Genomic DNA, 11,832 nt, shown 5'->3' with positions numbered 1-11,832 from the left:
ACCCCATGAAAATCTCACATATGATTATGGATATCCAAATTATTATCCATTAAATCTCTAAGAGATTTAACAGAGAAAATGTTGGAAATTAAGTAATCTCACCATTTTTTGTGGTTTCTTTTTTTTTAAATAATCATTTAGATTTTTTTTTTAAATGACCTTTTTGTTCGGAATGTATTCTTGATTTGAATTTTGAAATTGGTTAACAAGTAAAATGATTCAATTCGGTAACGTGGTCCTCCTATATATAACACTAGACGAATTCTCGCGCGTTGCGCGACAAAGATTAAAAATATATTGTTAAAATATTGAAAAATATATGTTTAAAATGATTATGTTATTGTCATTAACTTTAAGATAATATTTTTACACTAATTTATATATATATATATATATATATATATATATATATATATATATATATATATATATATATATATAATTTTTAATAATAATATTCATTGACATCAACTCACATTCCTCATTAATAGAATTAAATATAATTATCTATTTAGTATTATATTTAACAATTATTATTATTGATTAATTATATTTTTACTTATGCGATCATTTTCTAATTTCAATAATGATGTTCATTTAAAATACAATTTATTTATAGCTAAATGTAATTTATAATTTGATATTATTATCATTTAAAATTGTTATTCATTAATTTTAAACCACTTATTATTAATAATAAGTTAAAGAAGTCTTTTAAGAAACACTTAATATTATTATTAAAATGTGAAACATACACTAAATAATAAAGTATTAAGATAGACAATTTGCATTTCAAAAAAGTCTTGCATGGATAATATGACATATCTATGTAATTTGATTTTATTATTTATAATTATTGCTTATTAATTTTAAAATTACCTGTTATTATTAATAAGTGAAAGAAACTTTTAAAAAACACTTATTATTATAATTAAAATGTTAAACATATACTAAAAAGGTGATAAGATAGACAATTTGCATTTTAAAAAATGCTTACATGGATAATATGGATAATATGACATATCAATGATTTTTAATTAATTATTATTTTGAAGCAACATGAACATACAAACATATATACAATAGTTAATTAAATATTATATATATTACCTTTCATAACATATGATCGATAATATGAATCTAATCTAATTTACATTAAAATTTCAACCATAACATACAATGATATTTTGAAAAGAATACTTAAATCAAGAAAAATCAAAAAAGAATTAGTATATAACAAATTTATAAGTTAAAAACTTCAACATAATAACATGGCTCGAAAAATTGTTCAAAGCCCTCAAACCAATACAAAAAACTTTAAACTTGTTTTCTTTGTGAATTTTGTATGTGATTTGTATTTGTGTGTCTACTAAAAAAGATTGACATTTTTATAGTAGAGTATCCATCAATTATTTATTAAATATATTATATAAGTTATAAAACCTTTGAGTTGTTCATTATTATTAAGAGACTTTTGAGTGGTATTTATTAAAATAGGAGATTTCAAATGCATGAGGTGTTTGTAAATTTTTATGGGGGTTTCAAATGCATGAGGTTCAAGGAAAAATGCTAGCTTTATAAGTATGTATGATATCAGATCATGGGTTTGAAATTGGTGTTTTGGACTTCATTTGAAACTTATTGTTTCGGACTACGTCAAATTCATAGAATGTCTTTTTCTAGCAGTGAAGAAATTCATTTTTTTGGTCTATGTTGATTCTTTTTATGATTATATGTTTTTATTTGTAAGCTTTCGTTTTTTTATATGAATTGATGTGATTACATAGCTATAAATCATTTTCCTACGAATTTTAGTTATTGTTAGGCTTTTGTGTGATTATATGTGGGTATATTTGTGCACTAAAAACAATTCTTTTTTTTAAATCTAGTTTTGAATATGTCCGGAAAAACTTTGAAATAGTGGTTTGGGATGCAGCCTCGAACATAGTCATTATAGTCCAAAATGTAGTCTGGAACTTAGTTATTTTTACTCTGGAGCATATAGTTATGGTTGTAAACGAATCGAACGATCAAGAACGAGGGCTTGTTCATTTTTGTTCGTTTAAGTTAGCCGAACAAATAAACGAACACGAACGGATAAACGAACGAGTTTTCTTGTTCATGTTTGTTCGTTTATGTTCGTGAACATGCTAAACGAACATAAACAAATGAACAAAGATAAACAAACATAATTGAACCTATATGAACATATAATATAGTAATGTAATCAAACACAATTAAGCATATATGAATATAAAAAGAACTTATATAAACGAATAGCATAAACGAACGTTCACGAACATAATCGAACGAACGAGACCATTGTTCATGTTTGTTCGTTTAACTAAACGAATGAGAATTTGTGTTCATATTTGTTCATTTATTAAATAAACAACCATAAACGAACTTCCCGCCGAACGGTTCACGAACAGTTCGTTGAACGTTCAGTTCGTTTATAGCCCTACATATAGTAAATGACTAATTAAAATTCATTTCACTATGGCATGACAGAACTGATGGGTTTTCTAGATTACAAAATAAAATTAATCAAATATGATTTGTAAAGCGAAATTTCACATAAACAATTACGGGCACATGCAACCTGGAAATTTATGGTTTTTTTCATAATAACAACATACTTTGAAAAACTAAATAACCATAGCTAAAATCGAAAATCACACAGTTTAGTTCACATACATTTTGTTATTTTCGAAAATAATAACCAACTTGGAAGAACCCTTCTTTGGAATGCTAGTCCCAATAATTTGAAAGCCTCTAATGTGTCACACCCAATAATTGAAAATCAAGTGTGTGTGTGTGTGTGTATAATAGCAGTAAATTGAATATGATAAGAATATAGAAAATTTTATTTACTTGTGAGGATATCACTATGGCAGGGATGAAGATTGAAGACTTGAATGGCTTGAGGATTATGCAAAATTTCTTATACGTGATGTTTTTTCTTGGTATACATTATCCGTTTATATAGTGATATGAGGGTAATTGTGTAAACTTCAAAAAAAAAGTAAAATGCAATACGATTGACTTCTCTCCAAATCTCTCCAATTTTGGAGGAAGATTAGGAGGGAAGATCATCCCTTATCGCCTCTTTTTTTCTTTCGAAATCATCCCAAAAAAATCGAGGAACAAGATCTTATCATCCTTTTCTTTCAATTCCTACCAATTACCTCCCCTTCCCTCCTTAAATGAGACTTGAGAGCGAGGTGTTATAAAGCAAAGCAACAACGGGAGTTTCAGATTATTGATTTGGATCTGGCGACTTGCAAATCCTCCATGCTTTGAAACTAAGTTGATTCAGCCCTAAATATACTCTCTTTGTTCGTTTAAGGTCTCCATCTCCTCCCTTGAGCCTAAAACCGACAGAATTGAGAGAGAAATAGGAGGTATCAATCTAGGGTTTTTTAGAATAGGAGTTTGAGTTGATTTCTTCGACTTGCAAGACATCTCCAATGTATGTCTCGATTATACTTGGTCCCTAGAGTCCATCCTAAATTCTTTTCAGTGTTGTGGTGGCCGAAGCAGCCTCTGGTTGCCCTCAATAGCCGTGAAGCCCTTTATTTTGAAATTTTCTCATTTTAAGCTTTGGTTGTCGAGTTTAGCTAAGTTCTAAGCATTTTAATCACTCCTAAAGATATATATATATATATATATATATATATATATGTTCCCTTGACACTTAGAAACAAGTATATATGATTGGATCTAAAGAAAAGCACCAAAAACACATAAAAACCTCTATATGCTCTCCATTTTAGCAGGATTTCCATTTTAATTTATTATGTCGAGTTCAATGGGCTTTATTATGGTTAAGGTTGTTTCTAGGTCCCTTGGACACCTAGAAACAAGACCGTGCTTCAGGAAAAAATATTGATCAACTCAAAATGCCTCGAAACCTCCTCGTGAACTCATATGTCAGGATTTTGTTAATGTGTGATTTCGGTTCCTATTTAAGGTTATGGATATGTGTTAAACTTTGCTTAGGTTTATAGGGCTATTACTAGGCTCCCTTAATTCATTTGGAATTGTGTTGATGTATTAAGTCAACAAACACCTTTTTATACATGATTTTTGTCCTGAAAACCCGTAAATCGTATAGCTTCACTTTGTAAATAATTTTGTGATGGGTTTTACATGTAATTATGTGGAAAAATCATATACTCTTAAGGGGACATGCAACCTACTTTGATCTATGATGGGTGGATTTAGTTGTATGGGTGGTGTTTCATAAATCTCTTGGCGAGGGTTGAGACTAGATTTGGGTTATAGTTTAGTTTCGGTGTCACTAGAGGAAGCGGTTTCAACCTCCAGATCCACACTAGGGTTAGAAGTTTGACCACATTTTATTCTCCTTTTCCTTTGCCAAATGTCTTGCTTCTTTTTCAATTTCTGGATTGTAGACTAAAGTACATGTACGATGAGATCTATAGGGGAACAAATTGATTAAAAATATACTAATCCTTAGTAATGGAGCCAAAATTTGGTGGTTGTTGAGGCCAACAAATATAAATACCTTAAATATTACACACTAAAGTAATGTACAGTGATAAGGGAATCAAATCCACTGGAATTGATTCAATTTTATAAATCTATAATAATCTTGTTGTACAAACACTTATAAAATAACAATAAAAATAAAATGGGGGTTTTAATGTTTAAAGGTTTTTAAAGAAACTAAGTTTATACTAAGGTTTGAAAAATGTAAATAAACAAGTAGAAGATTTGATTTTTAAATCATTGAGAGACATATGGTTGACATTAGACTTTCATTACTTGAATATTTGGTTAAATAATCATTATAGTACCAATGTGCAATACTTGTGTTTACAATCTTACTTGGCTATAGCAATTTACAATCATAACTTGCCTCAACTCTTCTTTTGTATTTAAATGACTAGAGGAGCTCATAACATGTTTCCTAAATCAAAGTCACAAAACTAATGAGGCATGTAATTTTGTGAAAATCAATTAGCATTAGGTTTTAAGACTCATCAACTCCAAAGAGTAATCCATGGCTTTCATTACCACTATGTAGAAAATATTTCATTAGTCTAAATAAAATGAAAACAAACATTTAAACTAATTGTTGCTTGTTAAATTGAAGACCCATTACTTAGCAAAAAATTTAACCAACAAAAATAACATTCATATACCAATATTCATGACTAAAGATACATAAACATAAAGAAAGTTTTGATAGAAAATATGATCACAGATATTCAACACAAGTTTATGATATTCTTCAAAACAATCAAATCATCCAAGCAATAATATTCAAGTCAACCAAAGATTGTTTAGCCTAGCATGGCTAAACTCATGAAAACAAGATGAGAGTTAAAAAATATCAATCATTTAACAAGATAAAATAGGAAACTTCCACAATTATTCAAGTGTTCTTGAGAGCAAAATGTCTTCTTCTTCCCAAAAGGTTATCCTCCTTTTGCTCCAAAAGTGCAATAAATAACATTCAAAATCGGATCTAAAACATGACCAAAAAAGCATCTCACCAATCTTCCTAAAATAGAGGCAAAGGCTAAAATTTTAGATCCTTCAAAGATCAACACACATGGACCGTTTGGGACACTCATACGGACCGTGTGAATGTCGCTGAGTGGATCATTGGACCCAATTAAGTGGTCTTCACCTCTCCAACACTCTTGTCTATGATCCAGCCCAAATGCAAGTTCTTGATAGCCCATTTTTGTCTTCTAAGATCCTCTAAACTAGCCCACAACATTTTTTGATCATCCAAAGCTTCATTTGTCTTCGCATCTTCATCCATTCTTCATCCGAGATTAAGCCTGATTGGGTCACTTCCGCAATCTTGCAATTCTCCATATTCAAAAGTTTTCGAGAAATCTTGCAATTATGTTCAAAAGACTAGAAAGTACCAGATAAAGATGAAAAATAACAAAAACAGAATATATACATGAAGACTAATTAAAATGAGACAAAATGAACTAAAATAAACTATAAAATGAGACAAAATGAACTAAAATAAACTAGAAAAAAAAACTATCAATTAACCTTTTTATTAAATGGCATTAGCAATATATAAAAAGTTGTAATGTGAGCTAAATTAACCGGGCGACAATACAAATACATAGAACTGACTATACATCAATAATACTACATACTAGAAAATCAACAAAAAATGACTAACTAAATAATAAAAAACGTTATGGTTTTTTTCAGTAAATTTTTTCACAAAATGACCTTTTGAATCACTCATGCATAATATACAAACTTCTCTGTATATTAATATGTTAGATTTTTCTATATTTGTCTAAATTTAAAACTTTAAAAGACATAAATGATAAGTCCCACATCATAATTATTACATCATTCACGTGAATAGAATATCATGTATGGGCCCCATACTGTCAAGTTCCTAAGAGCCCAACCTGATGACCAGCTTAACTTAAGACGAAATTGATCTATATTTATGATTTATGTATTCGATTTTCGTATTTAAAATAATATTTACTACTACTCAAATATGTGTTGATAGAATAAATAGATACGGAAAATATTAATAAAGTTTTATAAAAATCATTGATAAAATAATATTGCATTTCATGACAAAGTACAAATCACTTCGTTGTCTTTAGATATACTATACAAAATAATATAAGAATGGTAAAAAAAAGAAGACACTTCCCAATTCAATGTACATGTGAAGCTACGATAATTGTGGTTGTGTTACTTGTGTAGTTGTGCACGCTTGGTGCACAAATAAGGAGGGTGATGGTACAATAAAAGCTTCCGGGCCACCGGATCAATATGCATGTAATTATCTTTTTAATTAACATAATTACAAAAAATTCAGAAATATTTTTTAGTGTTTGGGATTATGGAGTGAAAACATAATGGATTGGACAGAATTATACTAGTTCTTTAACTAGTGAGTTATGTATTTGATAAAAACTAGTATTTAAGTCACCTCGCGTGTCGCAGTGGAAAACTTGTTTGCAAGTAATAAAAACGAAAAGTATAAAAGAAAATATATGTAAATGAGTGAAACGTAACTTTCATGCGTGTTGTAACTCATTTGAAGTCTATATATAAAATATGATTTACAAATGTCAACAATTAACATATAGAGTATAACATATAAAGTAACGAGTATAACATATAAAGTAAATAACAAAAGTATTAAAATAAAGTTTCAATCCAAACAATTATGTATGAAAGAAATGAGCAAAGAAAAAGCTTTAAAGTGTATATCAATGTAAATAAATAACGTAAATGATTATAACGTTTAAATAAGTATCACATTAAGAAAAACAAAAAATATAAAAAAAATTATGTACATGACTAAAAATGTAAGTTTATAATATAATAAAGGATCGAGATCATAAATTATAAAATACTAATGATTTAAGCGTAGGGTGAAAAATGTTTGTTCAAAATTTATTTGAGAAAAAGAAAGTATAAATATAAAATATGCTATAATCAAATATTAAATTTTTATTTCTAGAAACTTTTATTCTTAATTTTGTATTAAATACTTTACAATATATATAACTTGATTCGGCTCACTTTGCTGAATCTAATACATCAATCCAACTGTTGATCCTCCGACAAGACATTCAGTTCGCTTTCACCCAAGACTTGCACTAATGACCGAAGCCGTAAGACCAACTCATTCAGATACACTCCAATCATGACTCTCGGTATACAAAATGACATATGATGATCTTTCGATAATAATAACTAGGCAACCTGTAACAGCCCGAAAATTTAGATAAAAAATTTCTTTTAATATTCAGAAATCACAACCATATTTGTTTTCCCAAAGTTACATTACATAAACTTATGTTCATAAGATCAGAGTATCTAAAACAAGAAATGCGGAATACTGGAGAGTGTTTGTTGCGTCATCAAGTCGGGCCCATGCCCTTAGACTCTGGAGTACCTGAAACACTCAACAAACTGTAAGCAAACGCTTAGTGAAAGAACCACTACTTCTCTAAACTATACCGCATGGTTACTACAAACATGTTACATGCATATTCATAATATATTTTACAAGAGACTGGATACAAACCAACTATTAAGATTTTTACAGAGTTTTATATATTACATAACTTCTCAGGACTTTATACCCTAATTACAAAAGTGATAATATTAACTAATCTACATCTTCTACCAGTACATGACTATACTGGATGCTTATCACCTGCAATAGTTTAAACATTGAGAGGGATAAGCGGGTGACGCTTAGTGAGCTCAATAACAGTTACAATATAACGTTATGCCATATAAATAACAATATAACAGAAGCAAAGAGGGACAAAGAACAACAAAGGCAAATGAGTATCATATGACATGCTTTCCATATCAACAAATGATTTGATTCAAAGATTTACAATCAATGAGATACAACAATTTCAACATGATATACATCAATAAGACTTCCGCCCCAAGTGGCACAGAAAATAAACGATTTCTGAATTATCATTTGGCTACTATTTACAGGCTTTCAGCCCTACCCAACCTTCTGCCAATGCCAAAGTGATGCTTAGTCATTCACTTCATGGTCAAAGGCTACATACCAGTACCAAAGTGATGCTTAGTCATTCACTTCATGGTCAAAGGTAAAACTCTATTATCATAACGACACGGGAAATCACATTGCACAAATAACACATAACATACAATTGTCCCTGTATTGAACTCACCGTGAAATAACCGAATGATAAAATGCTGATTTGGGCAGCACTTCATCTCTAAAAATGACTTTCTTTAACGAAACCAAGGATTTTAGTTGAAAATCGGGCTTTGTGTGAGCAAAGTTTCAACTTGAAAATATTATTTTCTCGGGATCTTCAGACTTTCTGGGGCTTACTTACAATGCTAGGATGATATTCTAGATTTAGGGGTATTTAGTGTAACATAAAGGAAAGTAGAGGGTGAGAGAAGTGAAAATTGTAAACAAAAATCGACTGGATTCGATCGCTATTTATAGGGGACCGAAGCTCCTCATTACGTTGGGCGTAATTCCCTGGTACGCGGGGCGCACTGCTTCGTTCAGTTCTTCGCTGGGCGTACAAAGTGGATCAGCTCGGACGCGTCAAGGCTATGACATGTGGCTCTCATGCGAAGGAGTAGGGAGGGTGATGGACTCTAGATCACTTACACGAGTACGATGGGCGTACTCCTTCGGACCAGCCTTGAAGTTTGTGACCAAAACTTCAAAAATTCATATCTTTCACATACGAGCTCTGTTTTAGACATTCTTTATATCCACACGTAGGTGAGATTATACTCTATAACTTTTATTTAGACTCCATCGGCTAATTTTGATTTCATTTTTTGATATTATATTTTTAACAGGCCACGACAGGAAAAGTCCGTTAAAAATTCATAACTTCTTCATCCGACGTCCGTTTACGTCTGTCTTTTTACCGTTTTACTACTATTGACGAGATCTTCGATTCTCGTTTAGGTTGTGTCGGCTAAAAATCACTCGATCTTTATTTCGAGTTTCAGACTGTGTACTGCTATGCCGATTCTTAGAAAAATTATAACTTCTTCATACGAAGTCAGATTTGGACGTTCTTTTTATGAAAATTCTCGGTTTAACGAATACTGCGACTTTCATTTAGATCACAAAGGCTAAAAAGTAGTTTATTGTAAACGCACTTTTTACGTCATATGACGTCGTGCCGGTTCTAACGTGAAACTTCGATAAGTCATAACTCCTTCGTTATAACTCGGATTTCAGTGAGGTTTTCGCCTAAATGTTTCGAACGAGATAATCTACAACTTTCAATAACATTAGTTTTACTTATTTCCAACTTAAATTTTACATTTTCGTTAATTTCAATATTTGACTTTTTGATCGGAATCTCATAAGATTTCTTATCACTTTCTGAATGATTCTAAACATAGTTTTACTTCAATTCTCGTAAGAACTATCTTATTAGAACTCAATGCTCAAAACCATATAATATTTAATAATATTCATTTTTGAACTAACAAAACACGATGATTATACATGGTCATTAACGTGTATGTTACAAATACCTCCTCCTTTTGAGGATTTCGTCCCCGAAATTACAACGATTTAAACAAATGGGGATATTTTGCTCTTATCTCATTCTTATTTTCCCAAGTATAATTTGGGCCTTGATGGTGTTTCCACTTAACAAGCACCAACTCCACTTATTTGTTACGTAATTCAGTTGTTCTTTCGTTTACGATCTCTTCAGGCTCTTCTACACATCTTAATTTATTATCCAGTTTCACCTCGGATAACACGACCGTTTCATCATATATGCTTAAACATTTATGCAGATAACTTACATGAAACACATCATGAATATCTGCCAAATCTCCCGACAATTCCAAACGATATGCTTATTTATCAATTCTCTAGATGATTTTGAAAGGACCTACAAATCTAGGACTCAATTTTCTTTTCTTTTCAAATCACATAATGCCTTTCCATGGGGATACCTTCAGGATTACAAAATCACCCACTTGGAATTTTATGGGTCGTCTTCTCTTTTCCGCATAGGACTTATGTCGATCATGGGTCGCTTTCATTCTTTCTCTTACAATTTGAATCTTGTCAGTGGTGTCTTGAATCATTTCAGGGCCTCCGAGGATTTTCTGTCCTACATCACGCCAACATAATGAAGTACGACATTTACGACCATATAATGCTTCATATGGTGACATTTTGATTGAAGTGTGGTAACTGTTGTTATATGAAAATTCAAAAAGAGGTAAGTACTTGTCCTAGTTACCACCAAATTCCAGGACACATGCACGAAGCATATCTTCCACTGTTTGGATTGTTCTCTCCGTATGATCATCTGTCTGGGGATGATAAGATGTGTTGAGAGCAATCCGAGATCCAAATTCACGTTGCATACTCGCCCAAAAATGAGAAGTGAAGCGAGTATCACGATCGGAAATAATCTTTAGTGGAACGCCATATCTCGCAACAATCTCATCCAAGTATACTTGTGCGTATTTCTCCATTGGAGCTGTTTCACGCATGGCAAGAAAATGTGCACTCTTAGTCAGTCGGTCGATAATTACCCAAATGCTATCATTTTGTCTCGCAGTCTTTGGCAATTTGGTAATAAAATCCATGGACAGCTCCTCCTATTTGCACATGGGAACATTAATACTTTCTGGACTCCCTTATGGCTTTTGGTGTTGCTTTGAATTGTAAGCATACTAAACATTCCTGCACATATTTTCCAATATCTCTCTTCAATCCAGGCCACCAATAATCAGCTCGTACATCATAGTACATTTTACTTGTACCAGGATGTATTGACTGTTTAGACTTATGGGCTTCATCTAAAATCTTCTGTCTTAATCCACCAATATCTGTAATCCATAGCCGATTCGTAAATACTTTCAGTCCACGTGGATCATCAAGTAAAATATCAGCATAATGTACCATCCCTTCTTTCTTCACATTTTCTGGCTTTAAGGCCTCTACTTGCCATTTCTTTAATTCATCAAGAATAGTGAACTTTACGGTAGTGTGGGTAATAACATAACACACACTATTTTGATAAACCTTCCTGCTAAGTGCATCGGCAACTACATTGGCCTTTCCAGGATGATACAGGATTTCACAGTTATAGTCTTTGATCATCTTCATGGCTCGATGTTGTCTCATATTCAATGTTTGCTGACTGAATATATACTTGAGACTTTTGTGGTCAGTAAACAATTGGCATTTTGTACCAAAAAGATAATGTCTCCAAAGTTTTAGGGCAAATACTACTGCAGCGAGTTCGAGATCATGGGTGGGATAATTCTTTTCATACTCTTTCAGTTGTC

This window comes from Lactuca sativa, chromosome 9 (assembly GCF_002870075.4).
Source record: "Lactuca sativa cultivar Salinas chromosome 9, Lsat_Salinas_v11, whole genome shotgun sequence".
Taxonomy (NCBI): domain Eukaryota; kingdom Viridiplantae; phylum Streptophyta; class Magnoliopsida; order Asterales; family Asteraceae; genus Lactuca; species Lactuca sativa.
Note: the sequence above shows the minus strand (reverse complement) of the source record.